Genomic DNA, 19,603 nt, shown 5'->3' with positions numbered 1-19,603 from the left:
GGTAGGCAGGGCCCAGTGTGGAACTGGATGTGTCCACACCCCCACCGGAGATGGGCAGGCAGGGCGCTGTGTGGATGTGGCTGTCTCCACTCACCGACGGAAGATGGGCAGGCAGGGCGCTGTGTGGATCTGGCTGTTTCCACACACCAATGGGATACGTTCGGGCAGGGCGCTGTGTGGATCTGGCTGGGTCCACACACCCATGTGAGATGGGCAGGAAGGGCGCTGTGTGGAACTTGCTGTGTCCACACACCCACCGGAGACGGGCAGGCAGGGTGCTGTGTGGATGTGGCTGTGTCCACTCACCCACCCGAGATGGGCAGGCTGGGCACCGTGATGATCTGGCTGTGTCCACTCACCCACGGGAGACGGTCAGACAGGTCGCAGTGTGGATGTGGCTGTGTCCACTCACCCACGGGAGACTGGCAGGCATGGCGCTGTGAGGATGTGGCTGTGTCCACTCACCCTCGGGATATGGGCAGGCAGGGCACAGTGTGGATGTGGCTGTGTCCACTCACCCACGGGAGACAGGCAGACAGGGCACAGTCTGGAACTGGCTGTGTCCACTCACCCACGGGAGATGGGCAGACAAGGCTCTGTGTGGATGTGGCTGTGTCCACTCACCCACGGGAGACCGGAGGGCAGGGCACAGTGTGGATCTTGCTGTGTCCACACACCCATGGGAGACGGGCAGGCACGGCGCAGTGTGATTCTGGCTGTGTCCACTCACCCATGGGTGATGGACAGGCAGGGCGCAGTGTGGAACTGGCTGTGTTCACACACGCACCGGAGACGTACAGGCAGGACTCTGTGTGGAACTGGCTGTGTCCACACACCCATGGGAGACGAGCAGGCAAAGCGCAGTGTGGATCTGGCTGTGTCCACTCACCCACGGGAGACGGGCAGGTAGGGTGCAGTGTGGAAATGGCTGTGTCCACTCACCCACTGGAGACGGGCAGGCAGGGTGCAGTGTGGATCTTGCCGTGTCCACACACCCACGGGAGACAGGCAGGCAGGGCACAGTGTGGAGTTGGCTGTGTCCACTCACCCATGGGTGACAGGCAGACAGGGCACAGTATGGGTCTGCCTGTGTACACACACCCACGGGGGACGGGCAGGCAGGGCGCAGTGTGGATGTGGCTGTGTCCACTCACCCACAAGAGACGGGCAGGCAGGGCGCAGTGTGGATCTTGCCGTGTCCACACAACAACGGGAGAAGGGCAGGCTGGGCGCCGTGTGGATCTGGCTGTGTCCTCACACACACAGGAGACTTGCAGGCAGGGCGCAGTGTACATCTGGCTGTGTCCACTCACCCATGCGTGACAGGCAGGCAGGGCCCAGTGTGGAACTGGCTGTGTACACACCCCCACCGGAGACGGGCAGGCAGGGCGCTGTGTGGATGTGGATGTCCCCACTCACCCACGGAAGATGGGCAGGCAGGGCGCAGTGTGGAACTAGCTGTGTCTACTCACCCACGGGAGACGAGCAGGCTGGGCGCTGTGTGGATCTGGCTGTTCCACACACCCATGGGATATGTTCAGGCAGGGCGCTGTGTGGATCTGGCTGGGTCCACACACCCACGTGAGAGGGACAGGAAGGGCGCTGTGTTGAACTTGCTGTGTCCACACACCCACCGGAGACGGGCAGGCAGGGCCCAGTGTGGAACTGGCTGTGTACACACCCCCATCGGAGACGGGCAGGCAGGGCGCTGTGTGGATGTGGATTTCCCCACTCACCCACGGAAGATGGGCAGGCAGGGCGCAGTGTGGAACTAGCTGTGTCTACTCACCCACGGGAGACGGGCAGGCAGGGCGCTGTGTGGATCTGGCTGTGTCCACACACCTACGTGAGACTGGCAGGAAGGGTGCTGTGTGGATGTGGCTGTGACCACTCACCCACACGAGATGGGCAGGCTGGGGACCGTGACAATCTGGCTGTGTCCACTCACCCACGGGAGATGGGCAGGCAGGGTGCAGTGTGGATTTGGCTGTGATCACTCACCCATGGGTGACGGGCAAGAAGGGCACAGTGTGGAAATGGCTGTGTCCACACACCCACCGGAGACGGGCAGGCAGGGCATGTGTGGATGTGGCTGTCTCCACTCACCCACGGGAGACGGGCAGGCTGTGAGCCGTGTGGATCTGGCTGTGTCCACACACAAACGGGAGACGGGCATGCAGGGCACAGTGTGCATTTGGCTGTGTCCACGCACGCATGGGTGATGAGAAGGCATAGCGCAGTGTGGAATTGGCTATGTCCACACACCTACGGGAGACAGTCAGGCAGTGCTCTGTGTGGAACTGACTGTGTCCACACACCCATGGGTGACGGGCAGGCTAGGCGCAGTGTGGAACTGGCTGTGTCCACTCACCAATGGGAGACGGGCATGCAGGGTGCAGTATGGATGTGGAGGTGTCCACTCACCAAAGGGAGATGGGCAGGCAGGGCTCTGTGTGGAACTGGCTGTGTCCACTTACTCACGGGAGATGGGCAGGCAGGGCGCCGTGTGGATGTGGCTGTGTCCAAAAACCCAAGGGAGACGGGCAGGCTGTTCGCCGTGTGGATCTGGCTGTGTCCACTCACCCACAGAAGACGGGCAAGGAGGGCGCAGTGTGGATCTGGCTGTGTCCACACACCCATGGGAGACTTGAAGACAGGGCGAAGTGTGCATCTCGATGTGTCCACTCACCTATGCGTGACGGGCGGGCAGGGCCCAGTGTGGAACTGGATGTGTCCACACCCCCACCGGAGACGGGCAGGCAGGGCGCTGTGTGGATGTGGCTGTCTCCACTCACCGACGGAAGATGGGCAGGCAGGGCGCTGTGTGGATATGGCTGTGTCCACACACCCACGTGAGACGGGCAGGAAGGGCGCTGTGTGGAACTTGCTGTGTCCACACATGAACCGGAGACAGGCAGGCAGGGCGTAGTGTGGAAATGGCTGTGTCTACACACCCATGGGAGACTGTCAGGCAGGGTGCTGTGTGGATGTGGCTGTGTCCACTCACCCACCCGAGATGGGCAGGCTGGGCACCGTGACGATCTGGCTGTGTCCACTCACCCACGGGAGACGGTCAGGCAGGTCGCAGTGTGGATGTGGCTGTGTCCACTCACCCACGGGAGACTGGCAGGCATGGCGCTGTGTGGATGTGGCTGTGTCCACTCACCCTCAGGATATGGGCAGGCAGGGCACAGTGTGGATGTGGCTGTGTCCACTCACCCACGGGAGACAGGCAGACAGGGCACAGTCTGGAACTGGCTGTGTCCACTCACCCACGGGAGATGGGCAGACAAGGCTCTGTGTGGATGTGGCTGTGTCCACTCACCCACGGGAGACCGGAGGGCAGGGCACAGTGTGGATCTTGCTGTGTCCACACACCCATGGGAGACGGGCAGGCACGGCGCAGTGTGATTCTGGCTGTGTCCACTCACCCATGGGTGATGGACAGGCAGGGCGCAGTGTGGAACTGGCTGTGTTCACACACGCACCAGACATGTACAGGCAGGACTCTGTGTGGAACTGGCTGTGTCCACACACCCATGGGAGACGAGCAGGCAGGGCGCAGTGTGGATCTGGCTGTGTCCACTCACCCATGGGAGACGGGCAGGTAGGGCACAGTGTGGATTTGACTGTGTCCACTCACCCACGGGAGACGGGCAGGTAGGGTGCAGTGTGGAAATGGCTGTGTCCACTCACCCACTGGAGATGGGCAGGCAGGGTGCAGTGTGGATCTTGCCGTGTCCACACACCCACGTGAGACAGGCAGGCAGGGCGCAGTGTGGATGTGGCTGTGTCTACTCTCCCACGGGAGACGGGAAGGTAGGGTACAGTGTGGAACTGGCAGTGTCCACTCACCCATGGGCAACGGGCAGGTAGGGCGCAGTGTGGATCTTGCCTTGTCCACACACCCACGGGATATGGGCAGCCAGGTGGCAGTGTGGAACTGGCTGTGTCCTCTCACCCATGGGTGACAGGCAGTCACGGTGCAGTATGGAACTGGCTGTGTCCACATACCCACGGGAGAGGGGCAGGCAGGGCGCAGCATGGATTTGGCTGTGTCCACTCACCAATGGGAGATGGGCAGACAGGGCACATTCTGAAATTGGCTGTGTCCACTCACCCTCAGGATATCGGCAGACAGGGCACAGTCTGGAACTGGCTGTGTCCACTCACCCACGGGAGACCGGAGGGCAGGGCACAGTGTGGATCTTGCTGTGTCCACAAACCTACGGGAGACAGGCAGGAAGGGCACAGTGTGGTTGTGGCTGTGTCCACTCACCCACGGGAGACGGGCAGGTAGGGAGCAGTGTGGAAATGGCTGTGTCCACTCACCCATTGGAGATGGGCAGGCAGGGTGCAGTGTGGATCTTGCCGGGTCCACACACCCATGGGAGACAAGCAGGAAGGGCGCAGTGTGGATGTGGCTGTGTCCACTTACCCACGGGAGATGGGAAGGTTGGGCGCAGTGTGGAACTGGCTGTGTCCACTCACCCACGGGCCACGGGCAGGTAGGGCGCAGTGTGGATCTTGCCTTGTCCACACACCCACAGGATATGGGCAGGCAGGGCACAGTGTGGAACTGGCTGTGTACACTAACCCATGGGTGACAGGCAGACAGGGCACAGTATGGAACTGCCTGTGTCCACTCACCCACGGGAGACGGGCAGGCAGGGTGCAGTGTGGATCTTGCCGTGTCCACACACCAACGGGAGCAGGGCAGGCTGGGCGCCGTGTGGATCTGGCTGTGTCCACACACCCACGGGAGACTTGCAGGCAGGGCGCAGTGTGCATCTGGCTGTGTCGTCTCACCCATGCGTGACGGGCAGGCAGTGCCCAGTATGGAACTGGCTGTGTCTACACCCCCACCGGAGACGGGCAGGCAGGGCACTGTGTGGATGTGGCTGTCTCCACTCACCCACGGAAAATGGGCAGGCAGGGCGCAGTGTGGAACTAGCTGTGTCTACTCACCCACGGGAGACGAGCAGGCAGTGCGCTGTGTGGATCTGGCTGTTCCACACACCCATGGGATACGTTCAGGCAGGGCGCTGTGTGGATCTGGCTGGGTCCACACACCCAATTGAGAGGGGCAGGAAGGGCGCTGTGTGGAACTTGCTGTGTCCACACACCCACCGGAGATGGGCAGGCAGGGCGTAGTGTGGAACTGGCTGTGTCCACACAGCCATGGGAGACTGTCAGGCAGGGTGCTGTGTGGATGTGGCTGTGTCTACTCACCCACCCGAGATGGGCAGGCTGGGCACCGTGACGATCTGGCTGTGTCCTCTCACCCACGGGAGACGGGCAGGCAGGTCACAGTGTGGATGTGGCTGTGTCCACTCACCCATGGGAGACGGCAGGCAGGTCGCTGTGTGGATGTGGCTGTGTCCACTCACCCTCGGGATATAGGCAGGCAGGGCACAGTGTGGATGTGGCTGTGTCCACTCACCCATGGGAGACGGGCACACAGGGCACAGTCTGGAACTGGCTGTGTCCACTCACCCACGGGAGACGGGCAGACAGGGCTCTGTGTGGAACTGGCTGTGTCCACTCATCCACGGGAGACAGGCAGGCAGGGCACAGTGTGGATCTTGCTGTGTCCACACTCCCATGGGAGACGAGCAGGCACAGCACAGTGTGATTCTGGCTGTGTCCACTCACACAGGGGTGATGGACAGGCAGGGCGCAGTGTGGAACTGGCTGTGTTCACACACGCACCGGAGACGTGCAGGCAGGACTCTGTGTGGAACTGGCTGTGTCCACTCACCCACGGGAGACAGGCAGGCAGGGCGCAGTGTGGATCTTGCTGTGTCCACACTCCCATGGGAGACGGGCAGGCAGGGCATAGTGTGGAACTGGCTGTGTCCACACACCCACGGGAGACGAGCAGGCAGGGCGCAGTTTGGATCTGGCTGTGTCCACTCACCATGGGTGATGGGCAAGCAGGGTGCAGTGTGAATTTGGCTGTGTCCACTCACCCACGGGAGACGGGAAGGTAGGGCACATTGTGGAACTTTCAGTGTCCACTCACCCATGGGCGACGGGCAGGTAAGGCGCAGTGTGGATCTTGCCTTGTCCACACACCCACGGGAGACGGGCAGGCAGGGCGCAGTGTGGATGTGGCTGTGTCCACTCACACATGCGAGATGGGCAAGCAGGGCGCAGTGTGGATCTTGCTGTGTCCACACACCCACGGGAGACGGGCAGGCAGGGCTCTGTGTGGAACTGGCTGTGTCCACACACGCATTGGAGGCGGTCAGCCAGGGTGCTGTGTGGATGTGGCTGTGTCCACACACCCACGGGAGACGGGCAGGCAGGGCGCAGTATGGAACTGGCAGTGTCCACTCACCCACGGGAGACGGGCAGGTAAGTCGCAGTGTGCATGTGGCTGTGTCCACTCACCCACGGGAGATGGGCAGGCAGGGTGCTGTGTGGAACTGGCTGTGTGCACACACCCATGGGAGGCGGTCAGCCAGTGTGCTGTGTGGATGTGGCTGTGTCCACACACCCACGGGAGACGGGCAGGCAGGGCGCAGTGTGGAACTGGCAGTGTCCACTCACCCACGGGAGACAGGCAGGTAAGTCGCAGTGTGCATGTGGCTGTGTCCACTCACCCACGGGAGACGGGCAGGCAGGGCGCAGTGTGGAACTGGCAGTGTCCACTCTCCCACGGGAGACGGGCAGGAAAGTCGCAGTGTGCATGTGGCTGTGTCCACTCACCCACGGGTGATGGGCAGGCATGGTGCTGTGTGGATGTGGCTGTGTCCACTCACCCACCAGAGACGGGCAGTCAGGGCGCAGTGTGGAACTGGCTGTGTCCACAAACCAACGGGAGGCGGGCAGGCAGGGCTCTGTGTGGAACTTTCTGTGTCCACACACATACAGCAAACGGGCAGACAGGGCGCAGTGTGGAACTTGCTGTATCCACTCACCCATGGGTGACGTGCAGGCTGGGCTATGTGTGGAACTGTCATTGTCCACACACCCACGGGACACGGGCAGACAGGGAGCAGTGTGGACCTGGCTGTGTCCACTCACCCACGGGAGACAGGTAGGCTGGGCGCTGTGTGGATTTATTGTGTCCCCTCACCCACGGGAGACGAGTAGGCAGGGCGCTGTGTGGAACTTGTTGTGTCCACACACCCACCAGAGACAGGGGGACAGGGCGCAGTGTGGATGTGACTGTGTAAACTCACCCACGGGAGACGGGCAGTCAGGGCGCAGTGTGGAACTGGCTGTGTCCACACACCAAAGGGACACAGGCAGGCAGGGCGCAGTGTGGAAATGGCTGTGTCCACTCACCCATGGGCGACAGGAAGGCAGGGCTCTGTGTGGATCTAGCTGTGTCCACACACCCATGGGAGATTGGCAGGCCCTGCGCTGGGTCGAACTGGGTGTGTCCACACACCCATGGGGGACGGTCAGACAGGGTGCCAGACATTTGGTCTGAGACCTGACAGTCCAGATGCGATGCATGCTGCCGCGTGGCGGAGGTGTCGCGGCTTGGGACAAGAGGAGGCCCCACGTTGCGGGCTGGGGCGCCAGGCACCGTGGCGGGCGCTGAGGGTGGGGGTGACCCGCACCCCGGGCCGCCGCCGCACTCCCAGAAAGGGGACAGAACAAGAGGGAAAAAAAAAAAAGAAGAAGCCGCCTACCGCACCCGGTATTCTCAGGCGGTCTCCCATCCAAGTACTAACGAGGCCCGAACCGACCCTGCTTAGCTTCCAAGACCAGACAAGATCGGGCGCGTTCGGGGTAGTGTGGCCCTAGATGGCGGATGCGCCCCTGCCCCGCTCAAGAAGCCGAGCCTCTCTGCGCTTCCGTGCCGCCTCCTACTGCCCCAGGCCCCAAGTCGGGCCAGGCTTGTTGAGTTCGCCAGCCAGTCTGGCCGGCTCCTAGGGACGGGGGTGACAGGCGGGGCGGGGTGGGGGGCTGTCTCTCTATACACACACACACTCACACTCATTCACACTCACACAAGATGCGCCTCCACGGCTGGACTCGCCCAGGTGGAGACCTTCAAGCCCCCCTCGTCTCCTCGCCTGGCCTCCTTCACCTCCCCGCTGCCCATCCCCAGCACGTCGCCTCCGCTGACTGCACGCGCGCGGGGCGCTCGCCCTTTGACCCCAGCGAGGGGCCGCCCACCCCCACAACCCCTTTCAGCTGAGCCCCCTACCCCCCCCTGTGGGTGGGCTGCCGCCTATTCCCCCCCCCCCCCCCCCCCCCCCCCCCCGCCAGGGCTAGGGCACAGCGCAAAGGGGAGGGGAGCCAGTGTATGGGGCGTCTCTCTCTCTCTCTCTCTCTCTCTCTCTCTCTCTCTCTCGGGAGGTGTCCCATGGGTGGGGTGGGGTGGCGTGGTTTGTGGGGCCCTGAAGAAATCAGTCCCCTCCATCTCCTACCTCTGGAAAACGCCCAAGCCCGTGGAGAACTGCCAGCACCGCTTCGTGGGGGCCGGGACCCTCCTCTGTGTCCTCCTGTGGCACAGTCCAAGGGGCCTGGGCCTGAACGGGGCTGCATTGGACCCCGAACACCCTGGCATGTGGACTCGCTAAAAATCGGCGATTAGATATTGGATTCCAGCTTCATTGAGGTCATTTCACTAATGAGTGCACCGGAAAGAGTTTCCTGCTCTATCTGTGAGGGTGGCAACTGAAAGAGAATTTGAAAGCTGACAGAATAGGCGAGGAAAGGCATAGGAGATTTCCACACCCAGTAAGGAAGACTTTCCCGAAATGGAAGAAAGAAACGAGCAAACAGAAACACCGGTAGCCCGCCCGGATCACAGTCTGCTCCTTAGAGAAAGTACCCTGACCAGGTTCACCCGTGGGTGGGTGGCGAGCCAGTGGCATTCAGAAGAGCGAGCGAGGCCCGCAGTCTGTGCAGAAGACACCTGCACTCGGGTATGTGTGGCGGCACAATTCCCAAGCAGCTCCAAATGGTAATCCAAAGAGAAGCCAGGGAGTTCCCAACGCCCCAGGTGTCCTCAGCCCACGACTGGCTGCTGTGGGAACGCGAAGCCCGGCTCCTTGTCTCAGAGCGGGACAACCAGGAGGTGTGATGTCCACCCCGGGGTTCCCAGGAGGATCAGGCTGAAGCTGGGACTTGGCCTGAAAACGTCCCCTCGCATGGGCTCCCCCTTCCGCTTCCGGCTCCTCTACTCCTGGTGCCCCTCCATCCAGGGGCCAGACTTTAAGAAGTCACCCGCAGGAGAATCCTGGTCCCAAAGGAGCCTTCTGGGGGACCCGTGCTGAGAGAGGTGTGGGCATGGCCCGCTGGGGCTCTGCCCGGCCCAGGGCTGGGAGACGCAACCTCCCAGCTCTGGGTCCCTGCAGGAAGCGTTGGCAAGCACAGGGCCAGTCCTCCAAAGGCCCAGGTGCAGGGAGCCCAGGCCAAGCAGCCTGTGGAAGAAGCCACATGCCGTGCCACCCCGGGAACACGACTGCAGGTCGCGGCCCCTCCCACCTCCTCCCCGACATGGCGCAGGGCTCAGAGACACCTCAGACGCTGCTACCAAAGTCCAAAGGGCATCGGTTGCTCCTCCGAAGCCCCCCGAGCAGACCGCGTTGTCCAGCCAGCCCCTGGGCCTCCCTGGGGTGCCCAGCACAAAAGTGCAGACGAACACCGGACTCGCAATATCAGTTTGAGGATGTTTCTGCCACTCTAAGGACCCGCAGGCCAGCTGGGCCTTCGGGCAGGACAGAGGGCCCCGGAATCCGACTGTGGAGAGCTGCGTGTACGTCCCCATCGGGAGGCGGTCCCCACCTCCGCGGCTCTCCCCTTGCGGGGAGCGGCAGCCCCAGGGCCTCAGGGAAGACGCCAGGCTGGGCCCCCGCGGCACAGCGGGGCACGTCCCCGGCAGGCGACTTAGCGATGCCTGCGCCAGACTGCTGCGGCCGCCCTGCTGCCGGGTTCCTGGAGGGCTTCCTGGAAGCAGCGTCCACCCCAAGCCCCTGGAAGGCCCAGGCGACGGAGGAGCCGGTCAGGCAGGGGCCGAGGACGGTGACGGGCGGGGAGGAGCGTGTCAGGCAGGGGCCGAGGACGGTGACAGGCCGGGCGGGAAGGAGCCGGTCAGGCAGGGGCCCAGGACAGTGACGGGCCTGGCCGGGGGGGAGCGAGTCAGGCAGTGGCCCAGGTGGTGGGCCGGCGGGGAGGGGCCTGTCAGGCAGGGGCAGAGGACGGTGACGGTGACGGTGACAGTGACAGGTGACGGGCCGGGGCGGGAAGGAGCCGGTCAGGCAGGGGCAGGGCCCGAGGACAGTGACGGGCCTGGCGGGGGAGGAGCGCGTCAGGCAGGGGCAGAGGAGTCGGGCTGGGTAAGGGGTAGGGTGACAGTTAGGGCACAATTCACAATCGCAAAGATGTGGAAGCGAGCCGAGTGCCCATCCATCCAGGAGTGCATTAATAACATGTGGCGCGTGGACACCACGGAGTGCTACCCGGCTGTGAGGAGCAGCGGTGAGAGGGCACCTCTCGTGCTCTCCTGGCCAGAGCTGGAACCCGTTCCAGTAGGCCAGGTATCCCAAGCATGGACACACGAGCACCACGTGCGCGCGCTCACCGCCAAATTGGTAGGAACGGATGGACACCTAAGTGGACACAGAGGAATCACCTTCATCGGGTGGGTGTCGGGCGGGCGTGGGGAGGGGGTGGGCATACACATCCATTAGGGAAGGGGGGGGTGCGCACCGACTGGGGGATGGGCGCACTTGAAGCTCTGCCCCGAGGGGGGAGGCGGGGAAAGAGCAATGCACCCGACCTGAACATTGGTACCCCCACAATACGCTGGGAGAAAATGAGAAATAAATAAGGAGACAGGGGGGAGGGGGGCACGGGCAACACATGTCACCTCAATACTTGTACTCCCATCATCTGCTTGAAAAGAGAGAGAAAAGAAAATGCAATAATAGAGACAAGAGACACTTTCTAAGAAAATGAATCCGAAAAGAAAAGTAAAAGGAGGCCTGTCGAGCAGGTCTGGGTGTGACTCCGGATCCCCCAACCTCCAGTGCCACCACCAGAGATTCCTACGTGTAGCCCACAGAACCCCAAAAGCAACGGGACGAGTTCTGGTCACATACTCGCTCAAAATGACATCCTGGAATCCTTCCGGAACTCCCTCCCCTCTCAGACTCTCGAGGTTTCCTCCAGCGTGTCGGTTCCCACAGACCAGACCTTTGGTCTGAGACCTGACAGTCCAGATGCCACGCATGCTGCCGCGTGGCGGCGGTGTCCCGGCTTGGGACAAGAAGGAGGACCCAGGGTGCGGGCTGGGGCGGCAGGCACCGCGGCGGGCGCTGAGGGTGGGGGTGATCCGCCGGACCGCCGCCCCGCCGCGCTCCCAGCAAGGGGACAGGGCAACAGGCAAAAAAAAAAAAAAAAAAAGCCTACGGCACCCGGGATTCCCAGGCGGTCTCCCATCCAAGTACTAGCCAGGCCCCACGCTGCTTAGCTTCGGAGATCAGACGAGACGGGGCGCGTTCGGGGTGGTGTGGCCCTAGACCGCGGAGGGCGCCCCTGCCCCGCTCAAGAGGCCAGCCTCACCGCGCTTCCCCGCGATAGCGCTGACCCGCGCCGGGCCTGTGGAGTTCGCCGGCCCGGTCGGGCGGACTCCGGAGGACTGAGGTGAGGGACGGGGCGGGGTGGGATGGGGTGGGGGTCTGTCTACACACACACACACACACACTCACACACACACACAGACACACACACGATGCGGCTCCACGGCTGGACCCGCCAAGGTGGAGACCTTCCAGCCTCCCTCCTCTCCTCACCTGGCCTCCTTCACCTACCCGCCCCCACCCCCAGCGCGCCGCTGCTGACTGCGCACGCGCGCTCACCCTTTGACCCCAGCCAGGGGCCGCCCTCCCGCACAACCCCTTTCAGCTGCGCCCCCCGCCCTGTGGGTGGGCTGCCGCCTATTCCCCAGGGCCAGGGCTGGGGCACAGCGCATGGGGGAGGGGAGCGAGTGTAGGGGCGTCTCTCGGGGTGTGTCCCATGGCTGGGGTGGGGCGGGGTGGTTTGGGGGGCGCTGAAGAGATCAGTCCCCTCCATCTCCCACCTCTGGAAAACCCCCAAGCCCTTGGAGACCTGCCGGCACCGCTACCGTGGGGGCCGGGACCCTGCTCTGTGTCCTCCTGTGGCCCAGTCCAAGGGGCCTGGGCCTGGCCCGGGCCTGGATTGGACCCCGACCACCCTCGGGTGTGGACTTGCTAAAAGTCGGCGATTAGATATTGGATTCGAGCTTCCTTGAGGTCATTTCACCCATGAATGCACCGGAAAGAGTTTCCTACTCCATCTGTGAGGGTGGCAACTGAAAGAGAATTTGAAAGCTGACAGAATAGGCGAGGAAGGGCATAGGAGATTTCCACACCCAGTAAGGAAGACTTTCCCGAAATGGAAGAGAGAAACGAGCAAACAGAAACACCGGTAGCCCGCCCGGATCACAGTCTGCTCCTTAGAGAAAGTACCCTGACCAGGTTCACCCGTGGGTGGGTGGCGAGCCAGTGGCATTCAGAAGAGCGAGCGAGGCCCGCAGTCTGTGCAGAAGACACCTGCACTCGGGTGTGTGTGGCGGCACAATTCCCAAGCAGCTCCAGATGGTAATCCAAAGAGAAGCCAGGGAGTTCCCAACGCCCCAGGTGTCCTCAGCCCACGACTGGCTGCTGTGGGAACGCGAAGCCCGGCTCCTTGTCTCAGAGCGGGACAACCAGGAGGTGTGATGTCCACCCCGGGGTTCCCAGGAGGATCAGGCTGAAGCTGGGACTTGGCCTGAAAACGTCCCCTCGCATGGGCTCCCCCTTCCGCTTCCGGCTCCTCTACTCCTGGTGCCCCTCCATCCAGGGGCCAGACTTTAAGAAGTCACCCGCAGGAGAATCCTGGTCCCAAAGGAGCCTTCTGGGGGACCCGTGCTGAGAGAGGTGTGGGCATGGCCCGCTGGGGCTCTGCCCGGCCCAGGGCTGGGAGACGCAACCTCCCAGCTCTGGGTCCCTGCAGGAAGCGTTGGCAAGCACAGGGCCAGTCCTCCAAAGGCCCAGGTGCAGGGAGCCCAGGCCAAGCAGCCTGTGGAAGAAGCCACATGCCGTGCCACCCCGGGAACACGACTGCAGGTCGCGGCCCCTCCCACCTCCTCCCCGACATGGCGCAGGGCTCAGAGACACCTCAGACGCTGCTACCAAAGTCCAAAGGGCATCGGTTGCTCCTCCGAAGCCCCCCGAGCAGACCGCGTTGTCCAGCCAGCCCCTGGGCCTCCCTGGGGTGCCCAGCACAAAAGTGCAGACGAACACCGGACTCGCAATATCAGTTTGAGGATGTTTCTGCCACTCTAAGGACCCGCAGGCCAGCTGGGCCTTCGGGCAGGACAGAGGGCCCCGGAATCCGACTGTGGAGAGCTGCGTGTACGTCCCCATCGGGAGGCGGTCCCCACCTCCGCGGCTCTCCCCTTGCGGGGAGCGGCAGCCCCAGGGCCTCAGGGAAGACGCCAGGCTGGGCCCCCGCGGCACAGCGGGGCACGTCCCCGGCAGGCGACTTAGCGATGCCTGCGCCAGACTGCTGCGGCCGCCCTGCTGCCGGGTTCCTGGAGGGCTTCCTGGAAGCAGCGTCCACCCCAAGCCCCTGGAAGGCCCAGGCGACGGAGGAGCCGGTCAGGCAGGGGCCGAGGACGGTGACGGGCGGGGAGGAGCGTGTCAGGCAGGGGCCGAGGACGGTGACAGGCCGGGCGGGAAGGAGCCGGTCAGGCAGGGGCCCAGGACAGTGACGGGCCTGGCCGGGGGGGAGCGAGTCAGGCAGTGGCCCAGGTGGTGGGCCGGCGGGGAGGGGCCTGTCAGGCAGGGGCAGAGGACGGTGACGGTGACGGTGACAGTGACAGGTGACGGGCCGGGGCGGGAAGGAGCCGGTCAGGCAGGGGCAGGGCCCGAGGACAGTGACGGGCCTGGCGGGGGAGGAGCGCGTCAGGCAGGGGCAGAGGAGTCGGGCTGGGTAAGGGGTAGGGTGACAGTTAGGGCACAATTCACAATCGCAAAGATGTGGAAGCGAGCCGAGTGCCCATCCATCCAGGAGTGCATTAATAACATGTGGCGCGTGGACACCACGGAGTGCTACCCGGCTGTGAGGAGCAGCGGTGAGAGGGCACCTCTCGTGCTCTCCTGGCCAGAGCTGGAACCCGTTCCAGTAGGCCAGGTATCCCAAGCATGGACACACGAGCACCACGTGCGCGCGCTCACCGCCAAATTGGTAGGAACGGATGGACACCTAAGTGGACACAGAGGAATCACCTTCATCGGGTGGGTGTCGGGCGGGCGTGGGGAGGGGGTGGGCATACACATCCATTAGGGAAGGGGGGGGTGCGCACCGACTGGGGGATGGGCGCACTTGAAGCTCTGCCCCGAGGGGGGAGGCGGGGAAAGAGCAATGCACCCGACCTGAACATTGGTACCCCCACAATACGCTGGGAGAAAATGAGAAATAAATAAGGAGACAGGGGGGAGGGGGGCACGGGCAACACATGTCACCTCAATACTTGTACTCCCATCATCTGCTTGAAAAGAGAGAGAAAAGAAAATGCAATAATAGAGACAAGAGACACTTTCTAAGAAAATGAATCCGAAAAGAAAAGTAAAAGGAGGCCTGTCGAGCAGGTCTGGGTGTGACTCCGGATCCCCCAACCTCCAGTGCCACCACCAGAGATTCCTACGTGTAGCCCACAGAACCCCAAAAGCAACGGGACGAGTTCTGGTCACATACTCGCTCAAAATGACATCCTGGAATCCTTCCGGAACTCCCTCCCCTCTCAGACTCTCGAGGTTTCCTCCAGCGTGTCGGTTCCCACAGACCAGACCTTTGGTCTGAGACCTGACAGTCCAGATGCCACGCATGCTGCCGCGTGGCGGCGGTGTCCCGGCTTGGGACAAGAAGGAGGACCCAGGGTGCGGGCTGGGGCGGCAGGCACCGCGGCGGGCGCTGAGGGTGGGGGTGATCCGCCGGACCGCCGCCCCGCCGCGCTCCCAGCAAGGGGACAGGGCAACAGGCAAAAAAAAAAAAAAAAAAAGCCTACGGCACCCGGGATTCCCAGGCGGTCTCCCATCCAAGTACTAGCCAGGCCCCACGCTGCTTAGCTTCGGAGATCAGACGAGACGGGGCGCGTTCGGGGTGGTGTGGCCCTAGACCGCGGAGGGCGCCCCTGCCCCGCTCAAGAGGCCAGCCTCACCGCGCTTCCCCGCGATAGCGCTGACCCGCGCCGGGCCTGTGGAGTTCGCCGGCCCGGTCGGGCGGACTCCGGAGGACTGAGGTGAGGGACGGGGCGGGGTGGGATGGGGTGGGGGTCTGTCTACACACACACACACACACACTCACACACACACACAGACACACACACGATGCGGCTCCACGGCTGGACCCGCCAAGGTGGAGACCTTCCAGCCTCCCTCCTCTCCTCACCTGGCCTCCTTCACCTACCCGCCCCCACCCCCAGCGCGCCGCTGCTGACTGCGCACGCGCGCTCACCCTTTGACCCCAGCCAGGGGCCGCCCTCCCGCACAACCCCTTTCAGCTGCGCCCCCCGCCCTGTGGGTGGGCTGCCGCCTATTCCCCAGGGCCAGGGCTGGGGCACAGCGCATGGGGGAGGGGAGCGAGTGTAGGGGCGTCTCTCGGGGTGTGTCCCATGGCTGGGGTGGGGCGGGGTGGTTTGGGGGGCGCTGAAGAGATCAGTCCCCTCCATCTCCCACCTCTGGAAAACCCCCAAGCCCTTGGAGACCTGCCGGCACCGCTACCGTGGGGGCCGGGACCCTGCTCTGTGTCCTCCTGTGGCCCAGTCCAAGGGGCCTGGGCCTGGCCCGGGCCTGGATTGGACCCCGACCACCCTCGGGTGTGGACTTGCTAAAAGTCGGCGATTAGATATTGGATTCGAGCTTCCTTGAGGTCATTTCACCCATGAATGCACCGGAAAGAGTTTCCTACTCCATCTGTGAGGGTGGCAACTGAAAGAGAATTTGAAAGCTGACAGAATAGGCGAGGAAGGGCATAGGAGATTTCCACACCCAGTAAGGAAGACTTTCCCGAAATGGAAGAGAGAAACGAGCAAACAGAAACACCGGTAGCCCGCCCGGATCACAGTCTGCTCCTTAGAGAAAGTACCCTGACCAGGTTCACCCGTGGGTGGGTGGCGAGCCAGTGGCATTCAGAAGAGCGAGCGAGGCCCGCAGTCTGTGCAGAAGACACCTGCACTCGGGTGTGTGTGGCGGCACAATTCCCAAGCAGCTCCAGATGGTAATCCAAAGAGAAGCCAGGGAGTTCCCAACGCCCCAGGTGTCCTCAGCCCACGACTGGCTGCTGTGGGAACGCGAAGCCCGGCTCCTTGTCTCAGAGCGGGACAACCAGGAGGTGTGATGTCCACCCCGGGGTTCCCAGGAGGATCAGGCTGAAGCTGGGACTTGGCCTGAAAACGTCCCCTCGCATGGGCTCCCCCTTCCGCTTCCGGCTCCTCTACTCCTGGTGCCCCTCCATCCAGGGGCCAGACTTTAAGAAGTCACCCGCAGGAGAATCCTGGTCCCAAAGGAGCCTTCTGGGGGACCCGTGCTGAGAGAGGTGTGGGCATGGCCCGCTGGGGCTCTGCCCGGCCCAGGGCTGGGAGACGCAACCTCCCAGCTCTGGGTCCCTGCAGGAAGCGTTGGCAAGCACAGGGCCAGTCCTCCAAAGGCCCAGGTGTAGGGAGCCCAGGCCAAGCAGCCTGCCACTCTCCCGTTAGTGTGTTGACACAGGCAGTTCCAACCCCGCCCTACCTGGCCGCCTCCGATGGGTGTGTGGACACAGCCAGTTCCACACAGCGTCCTGCCTGCCTGTCTCCCATGGGTGTGAGGACACAGCCAGATCCACACAGCGCCTTTCCTGCCCGTCTCCCATGGGAGTTTGGACACAGCCAGATCCACACAGTGTCTTGTATGCCCATCTCCCGTGGGTGTGTGGACACAGCCAGATCCACACAGTGCCCTACATGCCCGTCTCCAGTGAGTGAGTGGACACAGCCAGTTCCCCACAGTGCCCTACCTGCCTATCTCCTGAAGGTGAGTGGCCACAGCCAGTTTCACACAGTTCCCTACCTGCCTGTCTCCGTTGTTTTAGTGGAGACAGCCAGTTCCAACAGTTCCTTACCTGCTCGTCTCCCGTGGGTGTGTGGACACAGCCAGTTCCACACAGCGCCCTGCCTGCCACGCTCCTGTGAGTGTGTGGACACACTCAGTTCAACATCCCGACCTACCGGCCCATCTCCCGTGGGTGAGTGGACACAGCCAGATCCACACAGCACCCGGCCTGCCCGGATCCCGTATGTGAGTGGACACAGCCAGTTCCAAACAGCACCCTGCCTGCCCGTCTCCCGTGGGTTAGTGGACACAGCTAGTTCCACACAGCTCACTGCCTGCCCGTCTCCCGTGGGTGAGTGGACACAGCCATATCCACACAGCGCCCTGTTTATGCATCTCCCGTGGGGGAGTGGACACAGCCAGTTCCACACAGCACCCTTCTTGCCCGTCTCCCTTGGGTGAATGGACACAGCCAGTGCCACACAGCACCCTGCCTGCCCACCCTTCCTGGTTTCGTGGTCACACCCAGTTTAACACGGCGCCCTACCTGCCCGTCTCCCCTGGGTGAGTAGACACAGCCAGTTCCACCCAGTGCCCTACCTGCCCATCCGCCATGGGTGAGTGCACACAGCAAGATCCACACAGCGTCCTGCCTGCCCATCTCCCATGGGTGTGTGGACACAGCCAGTTCCAGAGAGCGCCCTGCCTGCCCGTCTCCCGTGGATGAGTGGACACAGCCAGTTCCAAACAGCACCCTGCCTGCCCGTCTCCCGTGGCTTAGTGGACACAGCCAGTTCCACACAGCTCACTGCCTGCCTGTCTCCCGTGGGTGAGTGGACACAGCTACTTCCACACAATGCTCAGCCTGCCCATCTGCCGTGGGAGAGTGGACACAGGCATTTCCATACAACGCCCTGCCTGCCCGTCTCCCGTTTGTGTGTGGATACAGCCAGTTCCACACGGCACCCTGCCTGCCCATCTCCTGTTTGTGTGTGGATACAGCCAGTTCCACACCGCACCTTGCCTCCCCTTCTCCCGTGGATGAGTGTACACAGCCAGTTCCACACGGCACCCTGCCTGCCCATCTCCTGTTTGTGTGTGGACACAGCAAGTTCCACACAGCACCCGACCTGCCTGTCTCCCATGGGTGAGTGGACACAGCCAGTTGCACACAACGCCCTGCCTGCCCGTCTGCCATGGGTGTGTGGACACAGCCAGTTCCACTCAGTGCCCTGGATGCCCGTCTCCCGTGGATGAGTGGACATAGCGAGTTCCACACTGCGCCCTGCCTGCTCGTGTCCCCTGGGTGAGTGGACACAGCCAGATCCACAGAGCGCCCTGTCTGCCACTCTCCTGTGAGTGTGTGGACACAGCCAGTTCCACAGCCTGCCCTACCTGCCCTTCTTCCGAGGGTGACTGGACACAGCCAGATCCACACAGCTACCGGCCTGCTCTTCTCCTGTGACTGACTGCACACAGCCAGTTCCATAAGCTCTCTGCCTGCCCGTCTCCCGTAGTTGTGTGGACACAGCCAGATCCACACAGCGCCCTGCATGCCCATCTGCCATGGGTTAGAGGACACAGCCAGTTCTACACAGCGCCCTGCCTGCCTGTCTCCCGTGGGTGTGTGGACACAGCCAGATCCACACAGCGCCTTACATGCCCGTCTCCGGTGGGTGACTAGACACAGCCAGTTCCTCAGAGCGCCCTGCCTGCCACTCTCCCGTTAGTGTGTTGACACAGCCAGTTCCAACCCCGCCCTACCTGGCCGCCTCCGATGGGTGTGTGGACACAGCCAGATCCACACAGCACCCTACCTACTCATCTCCAGTGGGTGAGTGGACACAGCCAGTTCCACAGAGCGTCCTGCCTGCTCATGTCCCGTGGGTGTGTGGACACAGCCAGATCCACACAGCGCCCTGCCTGCCCTTCTCCGGTGGGTGTGTGGACACAGCCACTTCCACACTGCTCCCTGCCTACCCGTCTCCCGTGGGTGTGTGGACACAGCCAAATCTACACAGCGTCCTTCCTGCCCATCTCCCGTGGGTCAGTGTACACAGCCAGTTCCACACAGCGCCTGGCCTGCTCGTCTCCCGTGGGTGAGTGGGCGCAGCCTGAACCACACAGTCCCCTTCCTGCCCGTCTCCCATGAGTGTGTGGACACAGCCAGATCCACACAACGCCCTGCCTGCCCCTCTCCTGTGGGTGAGAGGACACTGCCATTTCCACACAGTGCCCTGCCTGCCCATATCCCTTGAGTGTGTGGACACAGCCAGATCCACACAGCGCCCTGCCAGCTCATCTCCCGTGGGTGAGTGGAGACACCCAGTTCCACACAATGCCCTGCCCACCCGTCTCCCGTGGGTGTGTGGACACAGCCAGTTCCACACTGCGCCCTGCCTGCCCGTCTCCTGTGGGTGAGTTGACACAGCCAGATGCACACAGTGCCCTGCCTGCCACACTCCCGTAAGTGTGTGGATACAGCAAGTTCCACACCCTGCCCTACCTGCCCATCTCCCGTGGGTGAGTGGACACAG

General features: G+C 62.9%; 2 pseudogenes; both read right to left on the bottom strand.

Annotated features, from left to right (window-relative positions):
• Positions 1 to 11,375: 11,375 nt before the first annotated feature.
• LOC142873681 (uncharacterized) lies at positions 11,376 to 11,494 on the bottom strand (annotated as a pseudogene).
• A 3,542-nt stretch (positions 11,495 to 15,036) lies between these two features.
• Positions 15,037 to 15,155, bottom strand: LOC142873680 (uncharacterized; annotated as a pseudogene).
• Between the last annotated feature and the right edge of the window lie 4,448 nt (positions 15,156 to 19,603).

Source organism: Microcebus murinus, chromosome 10 (genome assembly GCF_040939455.1).
Source record: "Microcebus murinus isolate Inina chromosome 10, M.murinus_Inina_mat1.0, whole genome shotgun sequence".
In the NCBI taxonomy this organism is placed as follows: Eukaryota; Metazoa; Chordata; class Mammalia; order Primates; family Cheirogaleidae; genus Microcebus; species Microcebus murinus.
The sequence above is the reverse complement of the archived record's forward strand: the minus strand, read 5'-3'. Positions and strand labels throughout refer to the sequence as shown.